Source organism: Lepisma saccharinum, unplaced genomic scaffold (assembly GCF_977018435.1).
Source record: "Lepisma saccharinum unplaced genomic scaffold, izLepSacc3.1 HAP1_SCAFFOLD_182, whole genome shotgun sequence".
Lineage (NCBI taxonomy): Eukaryota > Metazoa > Arthropoda > Insecta > Zygentoma > Lepismatidae > Lepisma > Lepisma saccharinum.
Genome location: NW_028142979.1, coordinates 656,881 through 666,918, shown reverse-complemented (window position 1 = coordinate 666,918; position 10,038 = coordinate 656,881). Strand labels below are relative to the sequence as shown.

The window sequence follows — 10,038 nt, the reverse complement described above, 5'->3', positions numbered from 1 at the left end:
AATGCTCTCCGTCACTCGAGCAACCCCCTCCCCAAAAAAAGGAGGGGGTTGAAGTTGATTGTTTTATACTCGCTTACAGTCAATGGATTCCATCTTCCAGCCCAATTTCAGAGTGTAACAACCTCAATTTCTTGCCACCCGAGCACTCCTAAAGGGTAAATGGGAAACACAATGCAACGCAATCTGCGAAAACTCTTGCTGAAAATACACCCCCCATTATAGGAAGTAATTAAAGCGAACCTGGCGGTGAAGAAGGGAACTAACTCAGTCGAAGCCTTTGATAAGTTCATCATTAATTATTTTCTTCGTCAAGAGATGTCGCTGTAGCTATTTCAGCATAAAATTAAACTTGGAAGCGTAAAAGCAAATCATGATAGAGATAACTTCATGCAAAAGAGAGTACTAATTTTAATGAGTAAATATTGTGAAGCTATTTCTTAAATTATGCTTTTCAAGCACATAAGAGTGAAATAGATATTCACTGCACATGCAATAAAGGCACTGTCCTGCTTCTATAATTAAATTTAAATTCTAACGGGTTAGGGTGTCGTTTTCAAAATGGACGTATTAAAGTTACAGTAGAGTAAGTCACTTTTTTAAAAAAAAACAGACACAGAAACCAGATCGAGATAAGTCAATCTGCTAACTGAGCACGTGAAGTAAGTCAGAGATTCATTCAACTGCCAACAGATGGCAGTGGAAGTTCAAGTGATAAAGGTAACAGCTGTTGTGTTGATCAGCAAAGTGCTGTTTTACTCTTTTTTTTACATTTTCCTTTCGTCCTAATAGCACAATAATTTCAGGTCCATTTCTCTCTCTCCCTCTCTTCCCTATTTCTCTTTTTTCCCTCTCTTTCCTCTTCTGTCTCCTCATTTCTGTGTCCCTTTATCTTTTCCTTTTACATTTTTCTTCGTCTGTACCTCTCCATCTCCTTCTTTCTCCTAATATTTATCTCCACCTTTCATTCTTTAATTTGTTATTTTTCTACCTGTTTCTCCCTTTCAATATTTTATCTTTATATCCTCTATTATTTCCCTTTCTGTCTGTCCTCTACTCTCTATGTCTGTTTCTATTACGTTCTCTTTCTTTTTTCTGCCTTGCTTTATCATTCTACATGCTCTTTCACATTGTGCATATTTCTCAGGTTTTACGGCATATCTGCATGCACATTTTGCATTCATATAATTCCCCAGGGTTGTCCCACAGCCTGATATAAGAAAATCTTCCCAGAAACTTAGTTTGGTTGGCGGAAACAGTCGTCTCTGTTGCGGAAGCAGCGTCTCTCAAAAGCAGAAGCAGACCAATGACGTCACAGTGCGGACTGGCAGCCTGCGATGTGAATCAGTGAAATACGAACACCTCTCCGAGGGCATCGATGTATGCATCGGTGATTTCTGGCAAGTGGACGATTTGCTTCACTTGCAAGTTTGTATTTTGAGACGTTTGGCCTCGCCAGATAAGAACGCTCTGGCCAGAGTTCTTGAAGGTCGAAATTGCATCGATTCTCAAGGGCTTAATGCACCTTAACACCTTCGCCTTAATCAGCTTGGTAACAGAATCCTGTTTTACACATGGTCGCTTATATTTCGGGGTAGTCTGGAGATTAGTAGTTTAAAGCTGCTTTAGAGGATTGGATGTTTCCAAGCGGTCCTTTTACAGGAAGGATTAAGTTTCTTTTATTATTACTAAAGTACAAGGACATATTCAGAGATGTGTGGGAATATTAGCCGAAAGAACCACATGGTCTGATTTGCGGCCTTCAGAACTTTAGAGCTGGTTAGATAAATGGACAGGAAGAGGGGGGGTGGGGAGGTTACTCGACCGTAACCCTGGATATGGGAATGTTGCTAATTCTTCTGTTCTTTCTTTTGTTTGTATTCCTTTTCTCCCTTTTAAGTCTTTTGTATTCCTTTCAAGATATTCGCCTTCCTCTTTGTGACTTAGAATCTACTGCTACATTCTTACTGCCTCTTGTTGGCAGTTTGTTTTACTTCTCTGATTTTCATATAATTTTCTAGATTATCCCCTCTATCCCTCTCTCACTCTCTCTCTCTTTGTCTCTTTCTCACTCACTCTCTCTCTCTCTCTCTCTTTCCCTATCAGTCTATGTGGACTACTTTCTTTCCTTCTCTGTGACTCACTCACTTATCACTAATTATTTTTTATTTCTCTCTCTCTCTCTCTCTCTCTCTCTCTCTCTCTCTCTCTCTCTCTCTCTCTCTCTTCCTCTTTCTCTTCCTCCTTAATCTCTGAATGTATTTTCTCTTCTTCTCTCTTTTCTGTGAGCTATTTGCAACTTTCTATTTCCTTCTCTCTCTTTCTCTCTTTTGATCTGGTTTCTTTCTCCCACTTTTATTTTCTTCTTTGCTCACTCTATATGTCAGTTTTCTTCTCTCTCTCTTTCTCTCACTTTTATTTATTTCTTTCCTGACTCTGTTTTTCTGTGTTTATTGTTCTTCTATTTCTCTCTCTCTCTCTCTCTTTCTCTCTCTCTCTTCCTCTTTCTCTTCCTCCTTAATCTCTGAATTTATTTTCTCTTCTTCTCTCTTTTCTGTGAGCTATATGCAACTTTCTATTTCCTTCTCTCTCTTTCTCTCTTTTGATCTGGTTTCTTTCTCCCACTTTTATTTCCTTCTTTGCTCAATCTATATTTCATCTTCTCTCTCTCTTTCTCTCACTTTTATTTTATTTCTTTCCTCATTCTGTTTTTCTGTGTTTATTGTTCTTCTATTTCTCTCTCTCTCTCTCTCTCTCTCTCTCTCTCTGTGTGTGTGTGTGTGTGTGTGTGTGTGTGCTTTTCTGTTTCCACAGACGGCGCGAACATAGCGTCGTGTATGTAAAGTCACCGGCAATAACAAATGGGATACCTAGATCCTGAAATACCCGCTTCCCCGCAAGGCGTTGTGGGAAGCGAATATTTCAGGATCTAGGTCTCATTTTTATTGCCCGTGACTGTACGTCTATAATGAAACATTGCATGCACGCTTTCCTGGGCTAAAGAAAATGGAAAAATTGAAAGGCATGTCATCTTGAAAAGGAGAACGGCGGATAATTTACGTTCGATAATTGGTTTTTGATCTTCCGCGCGGGAGGAATGTAAGAAAGCGGCAATAAATTAACCTAATAATGGAATGGAAGTTCGGGAAACTAATCCCTTCATAAATTAAGCAAGAGACATTAATTGTAGCTTAAAAGTAATCGAATTTATGCGAACCTCACGTTCACGGGAGGAATTGCTTCCTACCAAATTTCCTGCGAGCCCCTCTAAGTGAAATGGGAATGCTTCAATCGGTGTTAACAGAAATCAGCGCAATTAGATGTCTTCTGCAATTGCACGAGCAAACTTAGTTATCTTTCTCTGAGAAGTTATTTAGTGTAGTTCCAATGAAGAGCTTTGCAGAAATAGTTTCTCGTAACCTGTAACCTGTAACAGAGCTCTAGTTTCAATTACAATAGGTATATGTAGAGCAGAGGCGGAGATTATAAGGGAGGGCTCTTGCCCCCGTGCTATGCAAAACCTTATCTACGAGTTTTGCCCTCCTAGTTTTGGAACCAAATCGCTGCCAATCGTTTGAGTAGCCTAAATAATGTTTGTAACTGAGGGCGTCCTGTGTTCATGGCGCTTGCTTTCCCAAATTGAATTACCAGTTGTTTTTTTATTCGTATAATTTTGAAAAACACGTATTCGCCCCTCTGTCGCCAATCCAAGACCCTTCAACTAGTTCCGAAAGATGGCAGGAGATGGCGCTATAGGACACCAGCAGACAGTGACATCTACGGCCAAGTTGAGAACTGTTTGCGCTGTGGAAATTTATTCTGTGTTGCTGTGGTTGATGATAAAACTTACAAAATACATGCTATAGCATGGTTCTCAAACTGTGCTAGGCGTACCCCAGGGGAGTACATGAACGATATGAAGGGGTTACGCGATCAGTTCGGAAGAGAAATATGGGGAATACCCACACGACAACATTTTTGCTGAGGTGTGTAGAGTTCATAGCTTTAACACTCATCACAAAAATAAGGCTGATTTTTTCACTGACACTCTAATGTTTGTTTCATACGTTTTTTAAACAAATTACTCGTTCGAAATCTATTATAGACTAAATTTGGAGCCGAATCTCTGCTTGAAAGTTTCAGGTGCACAATCAGACATCAAGAAACTATGTCAGGCTATGCAGGCACATACTTCTCACTAGAAACTATAAAGATTTGCAATAAGAACTCCAAAATTATGCTTGACAGTTTGTATACAAATTTATTTTTGTTATTTACTTTTTTCAATAGCTCTTGAAAAAATATATGAAAATTAAAGTTGGTTATATACTTAGCATACACGTGTTTCACATTTTTATTCTTGTAATTAATCGTAAAGATTGAAAACGTAGGAACACCCAATAAAATATTAAACGTAGATTTCTAATCCTTATTTGTTTACCATCTTCCCTTTTATCGTTACAATCCACAACTGCCTATGACTGTACTCGCAGGAATGGAAATGGACATTTCCAATACAGTTCAGAAAACTTCGATCCCAAAAGTCGGGAAATGCTTTTGTCAAATAGGGTTCGCTGAAATTTCGTGATCTTGCACACCCCAAGTGACTTTCATAAACTTGGAGGTCAAAAACAAATTAGTTTTAACTTACTTCTCGAGCTCTCTTTTAACTTGAGTGGGTTTAAAGTTTAATGAATTATTATTATTAAGGCAGTGTCTACTGCCACGTTCTTGTTCTGCTGGAATCTCAAAAAGATGCGCGTGGCAGTAGACTCGGTCTTTGTTTTATCGTGATTTCATCATGCTATGTATGCAATTACGTCTGTAACACATACTGTGAAGTTGTAGCGATTACTTTCAAAAAAAGTTTTAAGATTAGATCCCTCAGCATTCTTCTAATAATAAACATAAATGCTCTCGTAGTTAGGTTAGGTTCTGTAATCATTAAAATAATATCGCTAAATGCTTTCTAAAGAAAAAGGTTCTAAATTGCCTGTACATTTATTCCCACTAATCATAAACTTGCATTTCTCTCGTCTTAATCTGTTCTTAAGATTTGTAGCAGACGAATTACGTGGCAGGAGCAAATTTGACGCTTATTCTTACTGCTGACACGTGCGTGGCAGCAGACTCGGCCTATTATTAAACACAGTGCAGTCAGTGCTTGCATAAAAATTGAAAACGTACTCGCCTTGAAATCAAGGGGTCCCAGGTTCGAAACCCGGTGGAGGAACATGGTAGTTCGGATTCCACACTAAACTGTAACAGGCCGCCACGCTATAACGGCAGAGGTTCCGGATTTGAATTCCGACCTGGTCATAGAGATGTTCTTTGTAATGTCCCTTCATCAATGTCGTCATATCGTCACTTCCCCTCACACACACACATAGAATGCTCCGGCCTGCCTCACCGTTCTTTTCTGCTTAAACAGGTCACTGTTTCGTAAAATAAACAAGTTATTACAACGTGGATAATAATCGACCGTCTTAGTATCTAAATTCAAATAGCAACCGTTAGGTGGCATATGCATCGACTGTGGAGCCAGAGCAGCGACTTAGTTATCATACTACTCCATAGATGGCAGGAAGCTTGCTTTTCATCTAGGTTTATAATAAAATGCACATTGCATTTCTTGATATATAGAAGGGAAGTGATCACTTAATGTGATCTTTTCCATTTAATTAAAAATATAAAAATTGTATGAAGTTATTTCTCATTATCCGTAAACAAAAAATGAAAAAAATAAGTAAAGAAAGAGATGAATACTTGTGAAATTTTAATTTAAAAAAATGCAATGATTAAAAATTAATATTATTAAAATTGTTAATGTTTGATTTAATTCAGACACACGTCATAACTTGTCCATCGTAATTCCTTTGATTTTCGTTTCATATATATTTCATTCATTTGTCTGTTACAATCTTCATACGTTAAGATATGGAATTGTGCTTACGCTGGAGCAGAAGTTGTCAACTGCTTCTTTGGCGTTTAGTTTAAATTCTTGAACCTTTTGAACGTAAAACCAATTAAATAAACATGGCAATGGACAATTTGCCTGGTATAATCTATGCGGGAATTTATCCGCCCTAATCTCCGCATAAAGCGGCTCCGGGGGTTAGCCAGCCTCAAATCAATTGGTACCGTGGGGCAAAGGCGGCTGGTGCGTGGTGCTGATCACATCATCTACAAAAATTGGCGAGGTCGAGAATTTGTGGGACCTTACCCCCACATCCCCTAAATGTGCCTTCATTGCATGGTGCTATATCGACGGGAAAGTTTACCTTTACCTTATTTGTTTAAAACATATTTTTGTTCTTATTTAAAACACAGTTTCAGCCGTTTAAATAAAGAAGAAAAGTTTATTTGTTTTGAGACAATGATTTTGCTAATCTTGATTTGTAACGTGAGAATATATCCTAACTTCTGTGAATGAAAATTTGTGGAATTTTACAGAAATGAGCATTATTTGTGGAGCATGTAACTGGCAACATTGAAAGAGTACAACCGTTGTGTTTGGTACAAATTATCTGCTTATCTGCACTGCTTGGTGTAATAAAAGAAGTGTTCGTTGGAATGAAAAGAGACTTAAAGTGAAGTAATATTGCATTATTCAGTTTGTGAAATGCAATAGAAAGCTGATCGTTTAATCTAGTGTACAGTTTGTGTTTCTCGTAACCTGTGAGCGTCTTCGTTCTCAACTTCATATGTGATGGGAGTTTGATTTATGTCTCGACCATTTTATTCTAAATGTTTATGACTTCTTTACTATTGTGTAAAGTATCGGAGATTATATGAAGATTGGATTAACTTCAAGATATTGCCGTAGTTTACCGAAGAATACTACTGACAAGGTAAGGCAATTCGCCATAAATTAAGATAAGCATTGTTTATTTTGTTCAAGTTTGGACAGCTTCTCTACAACCCAATTCGGTGGAACAAATATATTCGATATCGTGTACATTTTCTTTACAATTATGTACTTCATCAGTATCAGTGTTGCAAAATTGAAGGTGCACTATGCACATGTACTTTGGGAGTGAGTATTATAAACACTAAAAGCACAAGATTTTAGAGACACAAAGCATTGTATTTAGAAATATTTCTGCAGTGTCAAGTGTGGAATCATCACAGCTTCAAGGGAAGAGTGTAATGTAGACAGATAACGTTATCTTCACTTGGCGCAAACGTTGCAGTAACACATTTCACATCAATTGTTAAACCATGGTTTTCTCGATGTACAACTTCTGATTTAATGAACGCTTTTTATGCTAGTATGTTAATGTGCTCCAATATAATGAATCTGTGTCTCGCTTTATAGATTTGTAACTGTTGTTCAAATTGTTCGAAATGGAAGCTCTAATACCTGTGATAAATAAACTGCAAGATGTATTTAATACTGTAGGAACAGATGTAATCCAATTGCCACAAATTGTTGTTGTGGGGACTCAGAGTTCAGGAAAAAGCTCTGTTCTTGAGAGCCTTGTGGGTCGCTCATTTCTTCCACGAGGAACAGGAATTATAACAAGACAACCTCTGGTCCTTCAGTTAGTGTATTGTCCCAAGAATGATCATGAACGTCGCTTGCCTGAAGATGGAAGTCCCGATTTGGAAGAATGGGGAAAATTTCTGCATACAAAGAACAAAATATACACTGACTTCAACGAAATTAGAGATGAAATTCAAAATGAAACTGATCGAATGGCTGGTAGGAATAAAGGCATTTGTCCAGATCCAATCAACCTTAAAATATATTCAACCAAGGTTGTTAATTTGACATTGGTTGATTTGCCAGGCATTACTAAGGTCCCAGTTGGTGATCAGCCACAAGATATTGAAATGCAGATAAGGAAATTGGTGTTAAAATATATCAGCAATCCAAATTCTATAATTCTGGCAACAAGTGAAAGTTTAAAAATTTCAAAAGCAGTTGATCCAGATGGAAGGAGGACATTGGCAGTAGTAACTAAACTGGACTTGATGGATGCAGGCACTGACGCAGTTGACATTTTGTGTGGTAGGGTTATTCCAGTAAAGCTTGGAATCATAGGTGTTGTGAATAGGTCACAGCAGGACATAATGAATAATAAGTCGATTGCAGATGCTTTGAAGGATGAGGGAGCATTTTTGCAAAGAAGATATCCTACATTGGCTAATAGAAACGGAACTCCCTATCTTGCTAAAACTTTGAATCGACTTCTTATGCATCATATAAGAGACTGCCTGCCAGAGCTGAAGACACGGGTGAATGTGATGGTATCTCAGTTTCAGTCCCTCTTAAATTCATACGGAGACGATGTGTCCGATAAAAGTCAAACTCTTCTTCAGATAATCACTAAGTTTGCTTCAGCATATTGCTCGACAATAGAAGGGACAGCAAAGAATATTGAAACAACTGAATTGTGTGGTGGCGCTCGTATATGTTACATATTCCACGAGACATTTGGAAGAACTTTGGATTCCATTCATCCACTGTCAGGTCTAACAAGAGTGGATATTTTGACAGCAATTCGAAATGCAACAGGTCCCAGGCCAGCCCTTTTTGTTCCCGAAGTTTCGTTTGAACTTTTAGTGAAGCGACAGATTCGCAAACTGGAAGAGCCATCCTTGCGTTGCGTAGAGTTAGTTCACGAAGAAATGCAGCGGATTATTCAACACTGTGGGACTGAAGTACAGCAGGAAATGTTGCGTTTTCCAAAATTGCACGAAAGGATAGTCGATGTGGTGACACACCTTCTTCGCCGGCGGTTGCCTGACACAAACACCATGGTTGAAAACTTAGTAGCCATTGAATTGTCATATATAAATACGAAACATCCAGATTTCCATAAGGATGCAGCTCTAGTCTCTTCCATGTTGAAGTCTGTTGAAGATGAAATGGAGACACAAGAAAAAAGACACCACAAGATCAATGCTCCAGGAAGCAACTTTGCAATGCCCTTTACTTCAGAGGGAGACAGAGAAGTCTCAAGACCAATATCAAGTCATGGGCTTCGGTATATTGAGGAGACCATCAATGCAAGTGGTTGGCTAGATAAACTTCTTCCAAGTGGACGTGTGGATAGCAAGGATCCATCAGCAGAGAATTCATCAACAACCACTCCTGTACATCAGATGAAATCAAAATATACTTTGAGTCCACATAAACTAGTAAATCTCTTACCAGAAGTTCCAATCCAAACCAATAGGAAATTGTCAGAGAGAGAACAGAGGGACTGTGATGTTATAGAACGACTGATTCAGTCATATTTCTACATTGTGCGGAAATCGATCCAAGATAGTGTTCCTAAAGCAATAATGCACTTCTTGGTCAACTTTGTAAAAGATACTTTGCAGTCTGAACTAGTAACTCATCTTTATAAGACTGACCAAGCAGAGGAGTTATTAACTGAATCTGAACACATCGCACAGAGGCGCAAGGAAGCTGTTGACATGTTGAAGGCACTTCAACGCGCAAGCCACATTATTAGTGAAATCAGGGATATGCCCATGTGGTGAAGTTAATTCAGAAAATTCTATGATGTTGCTTTTTTTGCTTCAAAGATTGCACGGTGGTGTGCTGTTAAATGCAATTTCTATTTAGTTAAATTTGTTTGTGTCATACTGTTAAATTTATCTTTATTGCACTAGAAGTTAATCACTATTTAATGATATTTTGTGAACTAGAAATAAGTTACAATTTCATCAAAATTTGTTTTGATTCTGTTCTTAATAGTTATGTCAAACTGTTGTTTTGAATTGAGGATCTTACATTTCGTACAAATCTGTTACTACTGTTGTCTGGCACATGTGAATAAAAAACAGTGGTCATATTGAATGTAATTTTCCTACTTCTCAACTCGTTTGTATAGTTTTTGAGTGAGCAATATGTTTCATCATTTTTTCTTGTTGTAAAATCTAAGTAAGTCTTCATATTTTAATATTTTTACAGTTAATGATCATTCGTTGTGGGTAATTTCATTGTATGAAAACTTCCATCATAAGGTAACTGTAAAAGTAACTTAGTTACTTTTCAACTAGCAGTAACTGTAAGTCAGTTACTTT

General features: G+C 37.8%; 1 pseudogene; it reads left to right on the top strand.

The window, feature by feature from the left end:
- The first annotated feature begins 6,835 nt into the window (after nucleotides 1–6,835).
- LOC145982463 (dynamin-1-like protein pseudogene) lies at nucleotides 6,836–9,823 on the top strand (annotated as a pseudogene).
- The last annotated feature ends 215 nt before the right edge of the window (nucleotides 9,824–10,038 follow it).